Genomic DNA, 22,488 nt, shown 5'->3' with positions numbered 1-22,488 from the left:
TTTAATCTTTTGGTTGTTTCATTGTTTTGCACCTTCTGTGCACATATCCGGGGTTCTGCTGTGGTTTCTGCATACATAACATTTATGTCATTATTTACAGTTTGTGCATGTTTCTTTGGACATTCTCAGTGCCTTTCGCCATTGGCATATTGCACCTGTATGATACCTGACGTTGACAGCCTTCCATTACTCCTTGGTCATGTTTGGGTAAATGTAAACCGTTTTTTTTGGTTTACATTGCCGTGCCCTTACGCTACGCCTGCCCAACTTCGTGGATCGCTATTTGCCTTCATTTGCATGGTGCAATACCGCACACAGTGTGATTAGCATACCTACGCCGGGGGCGGCGCAGGTCCGGCGCACGCCGGTAGTGCACGTGGGATTGATTCATACCTGAATCGCTCGGTGGCCATATTTGGCTTTATAACGCCAACGCTATGCGGGCGCCTGGCGCAAGGTTCATGAATCCCGGGGACGGTGTTTTTAGTAGTTGTTAATAACAATTTTAACTCATATCTGACATTTTTGGTCATGGTTTTCTCTGGGAACTGTCTTCAAATAATTAATTTTTGTGAGAAATGTTTTTCTTTTCGGCCAAAATGTGTGGCTATGGGCTATGATTTTTGGTCTTGAGGTTTGTCATTTAAAATGTTTATCTCAAAAGTTATTTTTCCTGTCAAGTTGTTCTCCCAGACTATCTTAAACTTCGCTACCCACATATTAGGCAACGTTTCAGTAGACAGATTGTCCTGAGTCCATATGGGAAGTCCCTTACTATTTAGCCTATTTTGTGAGGAAATGTGTCACTTTTCTGTCAAAAAGTGTTGCTAGAGACTTGGACAAGTGTGTTTATTGGGTATCACTAAAATATTTTTACATCATATCTTAACTTTTCTGTCAGGAAATAAGACTGACTCTTCAAGGATCCTCTAGTCACTTTTCAGACAACTTTTTTGGTAGACAGATGGGTCTTGTTTTGTGTGGGGAATCTCTCATAATTTATCAGTTTTTATGAAAACAAGTGTTATTATTCTGTTGAAGTTTATTACTAGGGACTCAGGCTTGGGTGTTTGATGGTTGTCATTAAAGTTTTTATCTCAAAACTTTACTTTTCTTTCAGTAGGTAAGACTGACTCAAAGCTTCACTAACTGCTTGTCAGAAATATTTTGTGGTGGGGACATGTGCCCAGGTTACAGGAACTCAATCATTCCTTCCCTGTACAGCAAGAAGAGAAATCTTATCAGTGGGGCTTCGATCCTAACTCCAGCTTCTGCTTTGCCTCAGTCACTAATGAGTGACTCAGCTCTGGGCATCTGTTGTTCATTGGACCATGCATCACTTCACTTAGTAGCTCTGGTGCTGCTGCTTGGGAAGCCACTTAGGATTTGCAGGCAGACATGTCCTCCATAGCTGTTCAATCACCATTGTCATGTAAGGGAGAACTACAATTGCTGGCATTGGGGAAGGGACTGAATAATGTTCTTTTAGTAAGGCACTCTGAGGAACTTTACTCGCAGGGAAGGGACTGCTCTTCAACTGCTCTTTTTTCTGTGGGTGTCCCAGAAAAAAGGAACATAAGGTTAGGCATTCATTGTCTTCTAAAGCAGATAAAGAACATTGGTTGAGTTTTGCTAAAGGTTTCTTTAAAAGCCTTTCAGTCTTTATACAATGAGCCTTCCCCTCACTAAAACAAAAAAAAAATAATTTCCTTTCTCTCAGATTCTGATCCCTAGTCAGCGAGATGGGATTTAGGCTTAGACCATGTTTCTCAAATTTCCACTCCATTGTATGGGGAATGACTCTGAGAAAAGTTATTCTTCAGATTCCCTTCTGGAAGAGTTGTGTTTTTCTGATAATATTGCCAGAGTGAAGGACTTGTTTCAGTGGGAACAAAAGCAAATATAATGTGTTACAAGCAGATTTTCCTCAACATGCATCTGTTCCTCCTGTGTTACCAAACTTAGTGGTTTATTTATTTAGAGCAGCATTTGGTTGACAGTCAAATGCCTGCTCCCAGCAAATGTGATAAACTATATTTTGTGTCCTAGACCCACAGATTTATTTTTTATCCCCATGTTAGATACTACATTAATTTCTCTGTCAAAAACAGCTTCTGACCAGCTCCGTATGATAGCTAGCCTCATTCCTTCTGACAAGCTAAGAAAAGCATTGGGAGGTTGTGAAGAAAGCATATAATTCTTCCATCTCAACTTTCAGAATAATGAGGTGTCAGGCTCACGTGTATATATTTCTGCTGGCTTCCTTTGATAGTACAAGAACGTTAATTACTTATCTTGCTTCTTTAGGGACTAAGACGTCTCTGAATTCATTAGTATTATGTGTGTTTTAGGTAACCAAACATTCTCTAAAATGTGCTCATGACACTGCTCATCCTGCTTCCAGAGCAGCTGCCTCGGGGGCAATGATAGGAAGATTTGCCTGGCTACTGTCTCTGAATTTACCAGAGGATGTCAAACCTGAGATACTGAATGTTCCCTTGGCTAAAAAGGTGTTATTTGACCTTTCTCTGCTGGAGGAAAGGAGAATAGTTGATTCGGGTGGTTAGGAAGATTTTCAACCCTCCTTGTCAAAATATGCCAGAAGCCTTTCCTTCATTTTATGATCTTTTTTGTTTTTCAGGAAACAGAATAAGCATTCCCAGCAAGACACAGGAAATGCAATTTCAACAACCAATGACAGAAAGATTCAAGTAAGAAAGAAGGGTCCTCCCAAAAGCAAGGAGAATCTAATAAAATGGACTGACTATATAAGCTCCTTCATGTGCTTTCTCCGTCCCATCTTTCCAATCCTGTAAAACCTTTCCAAGTCTAGGTCTTTAATTTCCTCTGAGGTGCTGGATAGATTTGGACACTTGGGTTCTGAAAATCACAACTGGTAGTGTAATTTTTTTTTCTTTTTCATAGATTTATAGATTCATAGAAGATTACTAGGCTAATCACTTAAGAGCCCTTACAAGCCTAGACAATATTTATTTATTCTATTTATTTATTGCATTTGTTTACCAGGAAAGTCCACTGGGTCAGAAATTAGCCCATTTTCAGTGGAGGCCCGGGGAGAAAAGCTCCACATGTAATTACATAAAAAGAACATACAATACAGAATATATCAGGTAGTGGTAATACATTAGATAAGTAGCTAACAGCATCCAATAATATGGCAAGAATTACATACAGTAGTGAGGTGATAACATTGTATAACATGGTGATATAGGTAAAGAATTGTTAAACTCATGGCAGAATTATATAACATTACATAACTTGGTGAAATAAGTAAAGAATTGGTAGAAGTATAGAAACAGAAGGTGTAGATGGTAGGTAAGGCTATTAGCTGAGAGAGGAGATTGTATAAAGGAAAAAAAGGAGGCAAAAGGCTTAGAGTAGGGATGGCACTAAGTGTCAGCAGAAGCAGTTGAGGTAAAGGAGGTGAGGGATAAAAGCCTAGGTGTAGAGATAGGATTAGATGGTTTTAGGGAGGGGGTCAGGTAATGGAATTGTCATTAAGGGTGCAGGTGCATATCCAATGTGATGAGAGGTGAAGTTTAAGGGAGTTCGTAAAAGCAGTGGAGCTACTGATAGTTCTTGTTGAAGGAGGGAGATTATTCCAAAGCTTGGAGACAGTGAAAGAGTAACGCATTTGACTGGCTGAGAGCTTAGGTTTATTAGTATTTAATAGCATTTTATTTTCTGAACTTAGGTGTCGATTCGGATGGTAGATGGTCAAGATGTCAGAGAGGGCTGGGCAGATTGCTGGAAAGTGAATGATTTTATGGGCAGTAGTTAGTTGTAGGTATGTGAGGTAAGGGGGAATTCCAGCCAATTAAATTGTTGTTATGTGGAACAGTGGTGAGAGGAGAATTTAGCATTCGTAGCAAATTTGGCAACTTTGCTGTAGCATGGATTGAGTTTAGTTGTTAGGGAGGACTGAATATTGGTTAGGATGGGGCGCCATATAGGAGAGTAGGGAACAGGAATGAGGAGGCAAGAGCTTTTTTGCAGAGAAGCTGAGAAGGTAGTTGTGCTTATACAGGGCACCTAGCTTTTGATGTTTTTTGATGTTATGGATATGAAGATCAAAAGTTAAGTTATTGTCAGTGATGACACCAAGCAGTTTGATACTGGGAACAACATTTATAACAGTATTGTTTTGGGAATGACCTGAAAAGTCAGACTTGTCAACTGGGCTAGATTTTTTGGGGGCAAATATTATGAGTTTAGTTTTGTTGGGGTTAAGGGCAAGATGGTTCTGTGACATCCAGGATTCAGTTGCGATGAATGCCTTTTGGGTAAGCTGCTGCAATGTAGAGGCAGATTTAGAAGAACAGATAATGGTAGAATCATCTGCATATTGGATTACAGTACTGTGGGTAAGAATTGTATGCAAGTCATTGATGAATATACTAAATAAAAGGGGATCCAGTATGGAACCCTGGGGTACTCCTGTGTTAGTGTTGGTGAAAGCAGAGGAGCAGTGCTGCCATATGGTAGCTTATTGCCTATGACTGAGATAGTTGGAAAATCACTAAAGGGTGGATGGAGAGGTGCCAAGGTTAGAGAGTCTAGTAAGCAGAATGGAGTGGGAAACTGTATTGAATGCCTTTGATAGATCCAGGAAGGGTGCAGCGACTATGGATCCATCATCCCTGGCTCTATTAGCTGTGTTCAGGAAGGAAATGAGAGCAGTGTTACTGCTATGTCCTGGCCTAAAGCCATGTTGAGTGGGGGAACGGAGGTGGTTTTTAGTCATGTGGCTAAGGAGTTGAGTGTGAATGCACTTTTCTAGTATTTTTGAGATGGGAGAGAGAATGGCAGTGGGCCGGAAGTTGGGAATGTCAGAGTTATTGCCACCTTTATGAAGTGGAAGGACATATGCCTTTTTCCAGTATCAGGTACACAGGATTCCTGAATGGACTTGTTAAGGAGAATGTTGATGGGGTATGCAATAGAGGAGGCAGATATTTGTAAGGATTCTGCAGATAGGTAATCTGCGGCATTGGTGCATGATTTTAGTTTGTGAAGGAGCTTTTGTATGGTGGAGGTAGGTATGGGGGACAGTGAGAAAGTTGGTAATGTAGGTGATGTGGGATGTGGTATGGTGGGATTTAGTTGGTTAGTGTTGATGGGTGGGAAGGTGGTAGTAAGCTTACCAATACTATCGATGAATTAAGAATTAAAGAGAGAGGCTAATTTATTGGGTGTTTTTTTCTGGATCAGGACATGGTTTATGGATTGTTCCATGATGGAGTAAGGAGTTGATTGCTCCCCAAAATTTCTTGGGGTTATGATTATGTTGGTTTTGGAGGCTTTGGAAGTAATCTTTTTTGTTTTTGAGAACTAATCGTTTGGCCTGGTTGTGAAGTTGTTTGTACTGGATGAGGGTAGCAGAAATTTTGTTTTTTAGCCAGGCTTTCCAAGCTAAATACATAATATCACTCTACTTTACCCAATATATGGCTCCTAGGCACAAGAAGATGGTGTGGATTTGTTTTTATGCCTTGATATATACTACTACACATTAAACATTCCATTACATTCTTCCAAGCTGCAAGTAATCTTGCTAAGTTTATATTTTCTTCTTTCTAGTGCACTGCTTCAAATGTTGTGTTATAAAATACTACTTTATAAATTTGTGTACTATCAAAAAACAGTAAAAATATTGTTACATATTTCAAGTTTGAAAAAGGCCAACGTAATACTAAATGTTGATAACTGACGTAAAAGTATTAAACTGTTTAATGTAGCAATACTCAACATGTACTGATAATGGCAATACACTGCAAGTGAATGAAATCCTGTTGGCCTTAATTTGACATCAACTTGCATTCTATATGACATTCAACAAGTCACTTGACATGATCAAATCTCTTGGTTAATGATAGAAGCCTAAATTTTGGTATAATGGCAAACAAAAATAAAAGAAAATAATTAATGAGGGTACTGCACATCTAAATCAACCCAAACAGCAGCTATTGCCCTATCAAAGAGGATACAAAATCAACAGAAAAGAATAATCATATCTAGCCCTGTAGAAGATTAGTGATCCCTGAAATGTATATTGCCACATCAGAAACCGACAATGCAGAGAATGCCAGCACTGTATAAGTCAGCATAGATGAATTGTAGGAAGACAGCTGCTAGTTAATTAATGCTGCACTTGTGCCACAGTGCTTTTCAACAGATATAAAGCATATGTGGATGGATGTGTGCATGTGCCTGTGTGTGTGTGGGTGTGTGAAAGAGAGAGAGGAAGAGACTCACACACACACACACACACACACACACACACACACACACACACACACACACACACACACACACAGATGAAGACAGATGTTTGCAGGGATTTTCTATGAGAATGTTAATAAAATGACCACAGATTGCATATCAAGTACTCACAAGCTGTCAGAGAAAAAAAATGTAAGGTGCCATGAGAGTCTAAAACAGAAAATCACATATAAACATATATTTTATCTGCACAGCTCAAAGTTTAGTGTGTGTTCATAGACTGAGTTACTGGTGATAATGAGGAGAAACAGAAAACATCTTCTCCCAGACAATCAAACCTCTGTGTTCTCTCCTATTTCAGATCAGGTGCAGTAGCAGGTGATTATAAAACCTTTTCCCTCACGTCTAAGAGAAAAAGGATTTTATACAAGGATCTTTGTGGTAAGAAAGAAAAAACAGAGCCTGGAGACCTGTGCTAGACCTTTCTTTCTAAATCTTTGCATCAAATATCAGTTGTCACAGAATTCAGGCCCTTTTTTTACATTTTATTCCTAATTTACATTCTCAGTTTTCTGTGTTTGCCCTTTGATTTAACAATAGCTCTAAGAGTGTTTATAAAGTGACTGATTCCTTTAATAGCACATGTCAAGTAGCAGGACATTCACATTTTCCATATATAGATGGCTGCCTTAGTTTTGCAGATTCTTTCACAAGTGGTAGAGAAACTCAGGCTTGGGAAAAAATGGTCTCACTCTGGAATTTCAGGTGAACAGAGAAATCTTCTCTCAAACCATCTCACAGGATAGGGTTTGTAGGATGTCTACAGGACACATCCCTTGTTATGGTGTTTCTTCATCAGGAAAAAGTAGAATGCTAAAAGGAACCACTTCTAATATTTTCCAACCAGACTTTGATATCTCCCAGAAAATATCACAGAATTCTAGGTTTCTTAACCTCGTCTATTCGCATTATTCCTTTGGCCAAACTTCACATGAGGTATATTCAATGGTTCATCAAATCAGTTTGAACCCAAGAAATTTAGTGTTGGAGTTTGTGAAAAAGGAGCCACTCTGGTAATAAAACAATTGCCTCTCAGTCCAGGTCTCCCCTTTTCCATGTCCCCAATCAGTCTGTAACCACAAATGTATCACTCTTTGCCTAGGAAACTGTGTCCAAGGGGTGAAAGTCTAGAGCCTCTAGAACGATCAAGACAAATTAAAGTATGTAAATGTAAAATAAATGATGCCTATAACAATTGGTTTCAAATCGCTGAACCTTCTTTGGATGCTAGACCTTGTGCTAGTAATCATAGTCTATACCAAAATGAAGTGGTAGATAAACAAAAAAGGGAGAATCAGTTTCATCCCCCTTTGCAGACTAGCTTTTGTACCCATGGAATTAAAGATGCAGTTCAACCTGTCCCTCCAGGATACCTACAGCTCATCAGAGCAAAACACATTATAGAGAATCAGACAGGACCAGGCAGACTTTCACAAATGAAAGATGCACCCAAGGGTGTTCCAGGAGTTGGTACATCTGTAGGGAACTCTTGAAATTGGTCTGTTTTTCACCAGCCACAGCAGGACAGTTAAAATATTCTGTTCCAGGAATGTTTCTGCAAACTCTTCTTCAGTTTCTCTTCATAAACATGGTTCATTTAAAGGTGCAGAAGAACTCTGCAAGGATAATTATGGTGGCTCTCTTTTGGCCCAGGCATGCATGGTTGAGTGGTTTTACCTTCTTTTGAAAGTAATCAAGGGTAATTACCATAAGCTGATACCCCCGACCTACATCTTCTTCAGATGACTTCCTGGAGGATAGACATTATGTACCTTATTTCTGAGGATATGCAACAGGTTACTGAAGGAGCAAAATGAGGCTCCAGCTAGGAAATCAAATATGTATAAAAGAAAAATGTTTTCTAATTGTTGCAATGTCATGAACCATGACTCTTCAAGGTTTAGATATCTTGGTTCTGCAGTATTTGTGTGAGTGATAATCCTCTGGCCTTTCTTACTTTTATCACATTTCACCTTTAGGTCAGTTCTGCTTTTCAACCCCTAGTTTTCTACTCTAAATCAAGCAAAAGAATTTTTGAAAGGGTTTTTTTCATATCCATCCAGCTAGTGGACAGGTGTCTCTTGCCTGGGATCTTATTTTTGAACTTATATTGTTTCCTTTTCAACCTTCTACAAATCTTATTTGAAGTTCTAGTTTGGAAAACAGTGCTATTCATTGCCCTAGCTTAAGAAAGATGAATATCTGAATTACAAGCTTTTAAGGAAAGTCATGCCCATCTCATCTTTCACAGAGACAGAGTGACACTGAGAACAAATCCTTCTTTTATATATAAGGTGGTCACTGAGATAGGCAGTTCACCACCCCATCTTCATTCCAGACCCAAAAAATGATGTTGAAAGAATTTTATACACTCTGGATAGTCACAGGCAGCTCAGATACTACTCTGGCAGGATAAAAGTCTTTCAGGACTTCTCATCAACTGTTTATTTCCTATAAAGATAAAGAAAAAATGCCAATCAGTGTTGATACAAACAATTTCTGAATGTCTGTCTCATGCTATTCCTTTTTGTTATTCTCACCATAACAGGGCACTTCCAAACAAAGTCATAGCCCTGTCTACCAGGTTTATATCTATTCTTTGTCTTTATAGAATGGGGAGGACTCCAGAAGTATCCAAGAGGAAGTAACACTGTCATCTGTAAACACCTTTATTAAGTACTACAAGTTTAATTCCTTTTCTGTGTCCACAGCAGTCGTCGCTATGACTAATCTCTATGGGATCCTGAACTCTGGTGGTTCTTCCTCCTCCTTTTTTTCTACATTCCAGTATTAATCTCATATACCTCAGACTACTATACCATTGGTGAACATAGTACAGCTGTGTAAGTAAACTTTCCATAAATGTCAATGTTCAGCTAGATCACTGTTGCAGTAGCGCTACCTCCCTTCTTCCATTATCCTCTTTTTTTTGCAATTTTTTTATTATTATTACTGTCCCTATCAGGCAAAAATCTAGCCAACCTCTTCTGAGTCAAGAAAATACTAAGGTTTTGATGACCAAGGCTGTGATTTCATACTGTTCTCCTCAGGCTATACAGTGACTAAGGCTTTGAAAGTTGGCCAGCTGGTCAAATCTGGGCTTAGCTTACACCAACAGCCATCGGTACGGATATCTGTGGTTATGGTAAGGTTACACAAGAGTAGTTTTTCTATGTTCACTATGACTTGTTGTGAAAATAGCCTTTTCTGCTTTGCCAGTGTTTTTACTGTTTTAATATGACTTTAATAACACTGTCTAATATTAAGGGTACTTGGGTACTTATTTTCTGTTTAGCAGCAATACTTCTATAGATTTTGCTTCCTGTTTCAGATAAGTTGGCTTTTTTCTATACATACTAATTAAGTATAGTCTCATTGTTCATATATGGGCATAAACAGATATTAAATATCTTAGTTTTATAGATCATACATTAGGTGTCACATAAGGTATTCATTAAACAGAATGAGTAGATAAAGATCAGAGAAGATACAAAGTTTCAGGAAAAATGAAAGCGTTCAGCAAGTACTATTTGAATTTCCTGAGTACAGTTAGTAGCACGGTGTTAAATAGTGCACAGATAGATTATTAAATTAATCTAAATAATGTATTCAAAAACAGTGCACATGTGTAATAGAGAAGATACATCATAAAATAATACTTTTTAAACTGTAAATTTGAAATAAATGAATAATTGGCACAATAGATGAATGTATGAACAAATTAGATTGTTTACCTATTACCAAAAGGACCATGAAGACAAGTCTAAAAGAAACATTTCTTCCCATGTTCCAATCTCCATTAAAGACATGCAGAGCTGTTTCACAGGTCTGTTAGTGTTCTCCATATACATTAGCTGTCTCTCATGGTGATGTTATTGCTATCAGTAATAATGTGTATAGATGAAGTAATGATTCTGTAGAGAACTGCTACCAGTATCATCTCGATCGAGAAGCAATTATACAAATATTTAACTAATGCCAGCAGAAGGCTTCAAGTAAGGGAACTGAAAATGAGCACTGGATCCAAAGCAGAAATATTTGGAACTTAGTGAGGTCATCCCAACCTAGCCAACATATATCCTACCTCTTTCTATAGTTTTACATTTTTTTCCTGAATGCAAATACCTGGATGTTACACGGCTTCCATTTCTTTACTGGATGGAAAAAGTGCTTATACAATGAGATACAGCAAGAGGACTAGCCTTTCTAATTTTTCAATAAGATAATGGCTCTTTCTCCTTGATACAATACTGTTAAATCTGAACTCTTAACACCCACTTCTTTTCTGAATATCTTTGAAGCATTTCATGTAAGACCAAACATAAATGAACTTCTCTGAACAAATCTAACTGGCTAATATAACTGTCAGGGCCTACATTTTCTAAATTTTCTCTAATGCAGGCTGCAAAGTTAATACACTGGTGTGCTCACTGTGCAGACAAAGTTTATTTATTCAGCTATTCTAAATCATTTAATCCATTCAAAACAAAGCACACAGAATAATTAACTGTACTTAGGACAAAGTAGGCTGAGGGGAAACACAATTCTCTTTCAAAATACCCAGAATATATAATACCCACCTACATGTTATAGGTAACATTAATGACATTAATTACTTATGCACTTCTTACGTTCTCACAATGTCTTCCATGTGGTCTATATTCAATATTTCAGATAATTCTTTCCCATCTTGACCCCAAAACTCAATTTACAAACTATGCAATATTAGTATTTCATACTTCTTTAAAAATCTCTACTAAAGTGAAAATAGGCACCCATTCCCTAATATTTTCCTGAAAAGACCGAAACACCTTTCTACAAAAATCTTGTTTTCCATAATTCCCTACTTGTCCAACATTGTTAATGCATTATCTTTTCAAGAACAACTAGTACCTTAACACACATTGCTATAGGGAGCAAGAAAGTCTATGGGCAGGATTCATGAAGCCTCCATGTAAGAGATACAAGGCTTACACGGAGGCTGCAGTTAAACAGTGTGACGTCAGCATGTCATGCATATGCATGAGGGCATGCTGAATCACATCTAAGGCTAACACGGTCCATGGAAGATAGTAGGGGGGCGTGTCCGTTGGCCGAGACCTGCAAGCGGACCACGTTTGGTTAATGGGAATACTAATGCATGCTGTTACAACTAATTGTGAATGGTATTGTATGTTACTAACCCAAACTGTCATGACATAATGCAAAACATAGGACGACAGGGGAGGTTCCAGCGAACCCACCTCTCCCACCTCAGCTGGCGAGTGCACCTGGCACTAGTGCCCAGTCTGGACCCTCCTCTGGTGGCCCTGTGCCACCTGCAGGTGGAAGCACTGCAGGGGACGGGGCCCGTCCCCCCTCTGCAAGTGTGGCCGGAGGAGAACCACCACTCACCCTCCGTAGTGTCCGGACTGTGGTGCGTAGGGAGATCCGGGACTCTGTTCTTGGGCCCCTATGCCAGCTTGAGGCACAGGTGGCACAACTTACGGGCATGCCTGTTGCCCGGCCTACACAGCCCCCAGCACAGCCTCGTCCTGGGCAGTGAAGGAACAGTAGCAACTGCCCATGGGTGGGGATATCATTTCCACTGTTGCCATCTGTGGGCTCATGGGCTCTGGATATTCAAACATCCATCCCCGTCAATTGTGTAACCCCCCCACACATGTCATACACCGCCCCTGTATGCGTCTTGTTTGTCTTGTCTGTTGACCTAACCAACCTACCTCCCCAGCTATACCAACTTCCTTCACCTGACATACCACTCTCACCTGAAAAAAAAAAAAAAGGGCACTCTGTACCCACAAATAAATTACGCCCCATACATAGCTGCTCATTCCGCACACATGTCTGCTGGACATGGAAACTATCAATTACAATTGGCTGTACAACAAGTATTATTGTTGTCCTGACACCTCTTTCAGGGGTGGAAGGTTTCAAATGTCACACCAAATTACATACATATTGTATCTGTTGCTGTTGCTGATGAAGAAATGGGCAGCTATGGGCCTTACCTACATCCCTCCTGCAAAACCCAAGCTTGTTTCCCTACTGCCCTACCCTCTTGGTGACCCCTTTTTCACCACTTTCCTGTCTCCCCATTTTCATTTCTTTCAAAGAAAATAGCGCGGGTGTGCTCCAGAGTAAGCACTGTTAAGTGGTTGTAAGCGGGTGTGCGCGAAGCTGAATGCCAGTGCGCATGCAGGAGCTTGGCGCAAACCAGCGCTAACCCGGTTACAACTGCTTAAAAGTGCCTTAGTCACTCTGATTGACAGGTCCTGTAGTCAGTTCAAAAGCAAAATAAAATCCCACTGTCAGTCCCGAACCCAGTAAACACTCGTCTGCATGACCTACCACTAAGCCATGACTGTTATAGAAGAACATTGTGCTAAAATAAATATATCATGTAATAGTAGGAATGAATGTAAAGGGAATATAGGATGTGTAGTACACAAAGCATGTCATTTATACTTACTGTCAAAACTTGTGGATTTCCATAATAGTAGTGTGTGAACAGAAACAGCCATGCTAGTTGGTAGCTAGTAGGTAATAATGTCAGTTAATGTACATATATAAATGTATGTATATTTACATATATATATATATATATATATATATATATATATATATATATATATATAGTTGTAGGTGTCAGTGTGCATACACACTTACTACAGGAAACAGGAGAGAGGAATGGAGAAATGTGAATCTACAACACAGCCTGAATCATGAGAGAGATACTAACCTTTACTCTCACAGAACAGTGTCCACAGCATACCAGCATGGTCCCCGCCCTGACAATTTGAAAGGGCAATGCCTATCTCACATACCCTTTTATAGCACTGTCCTGAAATCACAGTGAGAACTGCAATCAGTACACAACTGGCTGCATGCAATTAGCAAATGGTGGCTTACAATTGGTGCAGGGGCCATCACATGGACCTATGCAGCTACCTACAAAAGCATCCTGTACTCACACTCCACACATGCAATACTTTCATTGTACTGTCTGGAGGCAGACAGAGAGAGAGAGAGAGAGAGAAAGAAAGAAAGAAAGAAAAGGAAAAGTAAGAACACAAACAACAGCACACAGTACACAAACTAAGTTGAAGCTGTCAGCAGTGTCAGTACCAAGCTGTTCCAGCAGCAGCAGGAAGCTGTAGTAGCGGTAATGCAACCAGCTGTGACAAACACAGGTAATGTAAAGTAACAAGTTAATAGTCTGCATACTGTGAACCCTCCATATGTGTCATAGGTCTGTATCTATAGGTATGTCCATGTGATATGTTGTGTGCACGTTGTTCCACCCAAAGGGGCTGACTATACTGTCACTTAGTGTTAGGCCATGATCCTGGCACCGGTTTTCTGTTTCAGTGAGGCCTGTCTGTAGGATGTGCGTGTCAGCTGGTGTAACGACTATGGCGCTTAGTTTGCAGTCACCTGGGAACTTTGTCATCCACAACCCGCACATGTTTGCTTTTACATCTGAGAAATAAATGCCAAACAAGAGGGGTCCTAGGACAGAGGCGTGTGGGATACCACGTGACTGGCATTGAGTCTGACATGGCTCCTACAATATCGATATTATGGGTTCTGTATGTTAACCAGTGTGCAACCCATCATGTGACATATGTAGTAACATGTAAGCTAATGAGCTTGTCTATGATGCCTGAGTGGAGTACTGTGTTGAAGGCCTTAGGCAAGTCCAGGTAGGCTGTATGTATTGTGTTGCCCTCATCAATGGCTGTAGTGACTGTTTTGAAAGGTCAACCAGGTTCAAAAGGCAGGATCAGCCCATCACAAAGGCAAACTGGCTGTGAACAAGTGTCTGCAGGTACCCAATATTGCTGTATATGCGTTCCATACTGAATCATTCCATAGCTTTGTAGACCAGGCTGGTTAAGCTTATGGTGCGGTAGTTCCCAGGGTCAGTAGAGGTGCCTCCTTAGTGGAGTGGGACCACTGTTGCTGTATGCCAGTGTTCAGGTACATATCCCGTAGTACAGCCAAGGTTAAATATCAGTCTTATATGCGGTTGCATGTCCTCTTGGAGTTCACGTAGCACACATCCAGGGATACCATCAGGTCACATTGATGTTGTGTGTTCTGCTTTGCTGAGGGCGGCCCTCACCTGGACATGTGAGATGATAGGGAGGTTACATTCAGCTGTGATAAGTATTTCTAAGTGTGGGGGAGAAGGAGGGGGGATACGTGCACCAAACCTGTCTGCAAGAATGTTGCCAATATCTGTGTGTTTGGTGAATGTTAAGTAGGTGTGTAGTAACTCAGAGCATATCTGAGGCATTTGGTCCATATGTGTAACATAACTGAAGAAGGCCTTGTGGTTATCTATAGTGTGCGTGGCCATTTCCCTCCCAGAGTAGGCCGTGGATGTTGTTAAGAGAGACTGTAGCTTATTACCAGTGCTGACCACAGATGCCTTCCCTTAATGTGAATCTGCTCTGTCCTGCAGTAGCCTCCTTCTATCGTTATACAATCTGCCTTTGGCTGGGGTCCACCGGACAGGATGCCTAACCTTTGTGCATAGGGTCTGGGTTAGAAATGTGTGTGCATGTTCCATGCAGTCTTTGGGATGTCCATGGGAAGCATTCGCAAAGGGGTCAGCAGTGTGGGTTGTGGCTTCCACTGGCCCAGTGGGCTGCATGGATACCATCTCAGTCCTAACAAGTGAGTAACTGTCTAATCACATACATATCAAAGTAGTTTACTGTGCTGGTGGTGGTGGTAGTGGGATATGTATATCCAGGCCGAGTAACTTGTGTCCAGATCACACTAGTGGATGGCGTTCCACATACAGTACCTTGGTATGAACCCCCAGAGTGAGGTTGTGCATTGGACCCATTGCAGTGTGCTGACCGATGGGGCATGCTACTATGTTGTATGGAATGTGGCAGGTATTGTTGCACAGGTGTTGGCTGAGCACTGATATCTGGCCATGTACTTGTGTATCCACCAAGAGACACACACACATGCTACATATGGGAGTAGTAGTATATCACTACAGTAGAGTATCATGTATAGTATGTGTGCCATATATTGCTGACATAGTCTGCTGATATCCTGTTTGTGTTCTCTTCCAGGGACATGGCATGTCAGCGTAATCCTGCCTACTCTGCAGCAGAAGATGAGGAGATACACCAGAGCCTGGTGTGAGATTATGACATACTGTTTTCCCGCACCAGCCAGAATCAGCAGGAGAGGGCTGCACTGTGGCAAGACCTTGTCCGTAGGGTAAATGACATTGGCATGCATAATAGGACATATGAGCAGGTACGACATCACTGCAGTGATTTAATCAGAAATGTCCGTCAGCGTGCGTCGGATATCCACAGGCAACAGGTTGCCACAGGAGGTGGGGTGGCCACACATCCCCCTCACCAGACTGGAGGGGCTACTCCTAAGTGTTGTGGCTCCAGCCCCGGAACATCAACAGCAACACACCTGCATCATGATGGAGGCTGGATCCACACAGCAGCATGACATGGAGCGTGCAGGTAATATGCCATATGTACACTTGACTGTTCTGTACACTGTTAGTTTATGCATGTGTAAGGTGTGTCCGTGGTATGTAGCTGTCAACATAGTATGTAATTGTGCAGGTGTGATATTGCAAATATCAGCAGCTGACGTGTGAAAGGCAACTGGTGTACTACTGCACTGTATCATATGCAGTATCAATGGCACAGTTGTGCCCACTGACATTAATCTCCTCATTTCTTCAGGTCCCTCCGGTGTTACAGCAATGCAGCCCATCCATGCTGGTGAGTGTGTTTTAACAATACCTATAATAGTCCTGATAGTGCTAGTAATACTAGTGTAACTCAGTAGTGCTCTGTGTGTATACTGCGGGGTGTGCATGTGTGCATGTGTGCACGTGTGCCTGTGTCCACATGTGCATGTGTGCATGTGTGCCTGTGTCCACGTGTGCATGTGTGCATGTGTGCCTGTGTCCATGTGTGCATGTGTGCATGTGTGCATGCGTGCCTGTGTCCATGTGTGCATGTGTGCATGTGTCCACGTGTGCACGTGCCCACGTGTGCATGTGTGCATGTGTCCACATGTGCATGTGTGCCTGTGTCCACGTGTGCATGTGTGCATGTGTGCCTGTGTCCATGTGTGCATGTGTGCATGTGTCCACGTGTACATGTGTGCATGTATGCATAAGTGCATCACTGGTAACATTGTGTAGACATTGTAAACTGTGTTTTCTGTCTTCCTCCCACAGGTTCTGGTGCTGCTCTGGTGTCCTGCAGCAGGGAACCTGAATCTGGTACCACAGGTACTGATAATGATGATATCTGTGTAATGGCACAGGAAGGTGTGTCAGGGTCCGTCATTGGTCAGCCAATTGACAGTACACAGCTGTCAACCCCATCATTGTGCACAGTCATCCTGCCAGTACATCCTATGTCACCATTGTCCCTAGGTGATGGACAGGATACAGTGGGCATTGACCAGGGTAATGTGGTATCTGTGGCACATGCATCCCCACACAGCAGCCATGGGCAGGGTCCTGCGATGGTACCACACAGACAGTTGCCCATGGGTTCTCGTGGGAGCATCAGTAGGCGTACTGCCTCTGGCAGACATGCCCAAAGAGGTCTGTCAGCCTCAGCTATGTTTCGGGCTGTCATGCAGGCACAGTCGCGTATGGAAAGGTACACCAGACAGGGTCTAAGGGAGCTGAGAGCATGTCATACAGCCATGACTGACAGTATGCGTGACATTGCAGATGCTATCCATAATTTCACCGATGTCATAGACAGACGTTGTGGGGACATATTACAGCAGTTCCACAACCACATGTCCATAAGCCAGGGCAATGGTGGACGGTTGCAGCGTCGATGTGGCCATATGCCAGCAACAGCAACAGCTGGCAGTTGGCGCGGATGACAACAGGCCCGCGGATGCCCCCATAGTGCCAGCAGCAGCCCCAGCAATACTGGGTCTGTGCTGTCATTGGAATGCCCCAGGAGACCACGTGCACATGGCTCTGGACAGTCCCAACAGGGACCTGTGTCTAGTCAACACACTCCCGCTTCTGATGACAGTACCCAGTCTGGCTTAGTACCGGATATGGTCCGTAGCACCCCTGCCAGGCACAGGTACCATGTCCGTGCCCACAGACACTGATCTGTATGACCTGCCAGGTGCAGTCTGTGGCTGTCCACAAACTCCTGTATATGGCAGCCATGAGGTGGAACTGTGTGCGTGCATACACACATGCGAAATGTTAACACCTAGGGCTACCACATACGCGCACACACTGCACCAACAGTGCCCCACCCTGTACTGCTGTCCCTCACCAACACACATACACACATGTCAATTGGTGGTATCAGTGGCAGACTCAGGCATACCTAATTTACACCCTGTGCATATGATGAAACTGAGCCACCTCCTGCAATCTCCAACATGAGTGCAGGAACAGGTAAACACGTTGCTGATGCACAGGGGACTACATAGAAGTGTATTAGTAGTATCATATTGGTAACAGTACAGTGTGCTGATATGAATGTGTGTATATCCCAGCATGCCTGATGCAGTAACCGTATGACTGTCCTGAATTGTTATCTATACCCATAGTAAGTACCATAGTGTAACAGCTGCACATTATTGCATACCGGTGGTAAGGATGTCAACAGATAGCCACATATATGGGTAGCACAGTGGGGAAGCTAATGCAAGTAGTGATACGCAATGATGGACATGTACAGTAATGGTGGCAAGTTGCCCACAACGACTATGCAATGTGGATGTTTGCGCATGCTGATATGTGTGCAGTACCAATGTAATACAAATCACAATTAACTATGACATAATATCAGTTCTACCATGGACATCTGAGCTGTGCATTCCTGGGTACATGTTGATAGTGCCTACATATTTGCACTGTTACCTACTGTTAGTGTTACCCCTTCTTTGTTGTTCAATGGACTACTTCCAGCCCTGCTTACTGTAGCTTTGTTTGCATGCATGTTCGCTTGGGGTTCCCTGGAACACTGCTTCCACCTGCAATGCAGAGTTACAGTGCTTCTGTGGACTCCTAGTGACATCTGCATAGCGTACTATACGTGTGCCAAGTTTCCACATGACAGAACATCACTGTCTGTCCTGTTTGCATGTACGTTGCCTGTGACACATTGCACATGACTTACCTGGCATTTACCCATGTGTGTAGCCATATATGCCAGTGCTATGAAATCAGTAGCAGTACACCCACACATACACACCTTCAGTATGTTGCTCCCCATTGGCCCTATGTGTTGGTAATCACCATGGCAATCACACTACTATGGTAGCATGTGCAATGGTAACATGTGAATCACCTCTATGGTCCAGTTGTGGTTTATGTGAGTCATGTGGCAATGTCACAGCTGCCACATGTATGCAGTCAACCCTCACCCCTGGCCAGTAATGTACACCACATGTGTGGGATGCCACCACATAGCCAATCTGGGGACTGAGCACTCTGAACCCAGTACTGCCATACCCTGTCAGGCGGCATGACATACTACAGTGACTACAATACCAGTCTGACATAGACCCACACTGACAGCAATCTGAACACACTGGGGCATACTTGGAGACTCCGAATAGCATCCTGCCTGAGCATCACACACCTCCGTAGCTGGCACACAGGCATACGTTATGTCAGAACAGAGCACATGCCACACATGGCACACACATCCCATGTGCCACACACTCACAGCCTGTAGGGCTACACAACACACCTGCTACAGATGTGTCAGGTACCTCTCTTGGCCGCTGCAGTGGGGTCCCACTCAACAGGCTGTACATGGTGCAGGTCACAGTGATATGCCTGTGGGGCACTATGGTCCACCATAAAACACATGCATACAGGTCAGTCAGAGGAATGGGCACATATGACTCAGTCATTGACCATGCCACTATGGATGACCTGAGACATACCTCCCTGGACTACATGATAGGGAACATAGCAGGGATCTCTCAGCATGTGGCACGGGCCAGTATGAGCCTGATCTTGGTTGCCATTATACCCTCACCAGGTATGCTACCCCTATATGTAGGAAGGGTGTTCTATGTCTACATTCTGCTCAATCTCTAATGTCATTCATAGGGTATCCACTGGCTGTCAACGTGAGCTTACATGCTAGGGAAGCCACAATGATTTGTGAGGGGCAGCTTGCACGTGAAACCCATGGGCCATTGTATACTGGCGAAGCCCCTTGATACATGCATAGTGCCTTTTGCTGCAGGACACAGATTACATAGCCACCTCCGCGGCTATCACACAGGATAGGACACTAACAGTGATGCTACACTACACCAGCAGTGTACATCGCAAGATGCATGCACTGGACACTGTCCTCAGCACAGTGAACTGCAATGGCCGTGCAGTACCAGAGTCCTGATTCACGGCTCACAGGTGCAACCCATTAATGCCAGGTTAGACCTCATACCATGCCTGTCATCCCCTACACATGTAACACACATGGACAGGGGGGTGGTATCCCAAGGCACCACAGATACACACACCTCCAGGTTGTTGGCACAGCACAAAGCATCAGGGCCTATTCATGAGCAGCTAACAGTGTGTTGGACTGCCTTCTGGTTCATAGCCTGGCACACAAAACCCTCCCATACACAGGAAACCCACCTATCCTCCATAACAACACTGGCAATATGACAGTCTCAAGAAATGTCTTTATATGGCTGGACTGCATCCAGCCAAACATTGTGCATGAGCATTACTGTAGCTACATCACACTAGCTGAAAGGTTCCCAGCATGTGGTCACTGAATTGCAGTGGAATAACATTACCACTCCCACAACAGGTGGGAACATGCAGCACCTGTTCATCGACTACATGTAGACTATATGGCCCAGACCAGATGTGTATCCCCTGCTGTAGGTATTATACCATGTACAACCCACACTGTATAGACACATACCACGTGCGGCCCCTGCACAGTAAGACACAGTCATATTGTTATGCATTGCGAATACCATTTATCCACTCGAGGCACGTGTCAGACATGGTAACTACTGCAGGTCACAGGTATTTATGTGTATGTGTCACACACATACATCATGTGTGCATTGCCATTGCTGGTATAGGCAATGACATGCATTGTTATACACAGAAACCCACACAAGGTCATATTGTGTGACACAACCACACGTGGCAGTTGTGGGTTTCCAAAACATACCTATCTGTACTCTGACAATGGTAATAGACTCAGTAGCAGAGCGCACTATTGGCATTACTGGCCAAGTAGCCCTGTTTGGCTGTACTGATAGTGTGGTGACATCCCCTGTGTTTACTGGGGGAATATGCAGCATCTGGTGTATTGTACTATTTGGCAAAAGGATCTGTTCTCTCACACTTGCAATTACACACACCCTACTACCCCCCCACACACACACACACTTGCCATTTGCAGGATTTATACCCCTACCTAACTATGTCATGACACATAAGAGAGACACATTAGCGAAGTGCACTATTCGGATTACTAGGAGGTTCCTCTTCTCCGGTTGTACTTATAGGGTGCTGACATCATCAGTGTTTGGAAAGGGTAATGTGCATCATGTAGTGTGATCTCCTGATTGCCAAAAAAGCACATGCTTTTCATACAGAACTGCACACACACAAACTCCCCACATCCAAACACACACACACTTGCAGGTTTCAAACTCCTACCTAACTATGTTATGACACTTGAGAGAGACGCATTAGCAGAGTGCGCTGTTCGGATTACTGGGAGGTATCCCTTTTCCAGCTGTACGTATAGGGTGCTGAAATCATCAGTGTTTGGAAAGGGTAATGTGCATCATGTAGTGTGATCTCCTGATTGCAATAAAGCACATGTCTTTCATACAGAATTGCACACACACAAACTCCCCACACCCAAACTTGCCATTTGCAGATTTCAAACTCCTACTTAACTATGTTATGATACTTGAGAGAGACGCATTAGCAGAGCGTGCTATTTGTATTACTGGGAGGGTTCCCGTCTCCTGCTGTACTTATAGGGTGCTGACATCATCAGTGCTTAGATAGGGGAATGCGCATCCTGTAGAGTGTTTTCACAGTTGCCAAAAGGGACATCTCCCTCACCCAGACATCTACACACACTAACCCCACTCCACACACACTGGGCAGTTGCAGGATTCAAATCCCTACCTATCTATGTTATGACACTCATGACAGACGCATTAGCAGAGCGCGCTATTCGCATTACTGGGAGGGTTCTCTTCTCCTGCTGTACTTATAGGGTGCTGACATCATCAGTGCTTAGATAGGGGAATGTGCATCCTATAGAGTGTTTTCACAGTTGCCAAAAGGGACATCTCCCTCACACAGACTTGCATACACACTAACCCCCCTCCACACACACTGGGTAGTGGCAGGATTCAAACCCCTACCTAACTATGTTATGACAGTCATGACAGACGCATTAGCAGAGCGCACTATTCGCATCACTGGAAGGGTTCCCTTCTCCTGCTGTACTTATAGGGTGCTGACATCATCAGTGCTTAGATAGGGGAATGTGCATCCTGTAGAGTGTTTTCACAGTTGCCAAAAGGGACACTTCCCTCACACAGACTTGCACACACATCAGCCCCGCTCACACACACACACACACACACTGAGCATTTGCATGGTTCAAACTCCTACCTAACTATATTATGACACTTGAGGGAGACGCATTAGCAGAGAGTGCTATCCGCATTACTGGGCATCTGTTCTGCACCTGCAGTATTTATAGGGTGCTGACATCTTTATTTCTACAGAGGTATGTACATCTAGTACTACCTGTCAGGTGGGGGATAGCATATATATGCATTTGCAGCCACCTACTTCAGGGTCAGTTATGCACATCGCACTGGCAGGTTATGTTCTATACCATGCTTCATGACCACAGCACCTGTAACACACAACACAACCAGTCCAGAACACCACTCCCACATCCAGGACACACAGTTTGCTTCCTTGGGAACAGTGCCGGGATATGCAGGTGTTCACATACACCATTCCAGTTGTTAACATCAGGTACAGGCATATTGTGTGTGGGAACTACTCAGGCCTCTACAACTTTACCCTACAGCCACTACAATTTGTGGGTCCATGTGCTATGGCAGAACCACTCACCACAGCCACATGGGGGAATACATATT

The sequence above is a fragment of the Protopterus annectens genome, chromosome 7.part0, assembly GCF_019279795.1.
Source record: "Protopterus annectens isolate FY-2018-M chromosome 7.part0, PAN1.0, whole genome shotgun sequence".
NCBI classification, from domain to species: domain Eukaryota; kingdom Metazoa; phylum Chordata; order Ceratodontiformes; family Protopteridae; genus Protopterus; species Protopterus annectens.
This window is presented reverse-complemented; position numbering follows the sequence as displayed.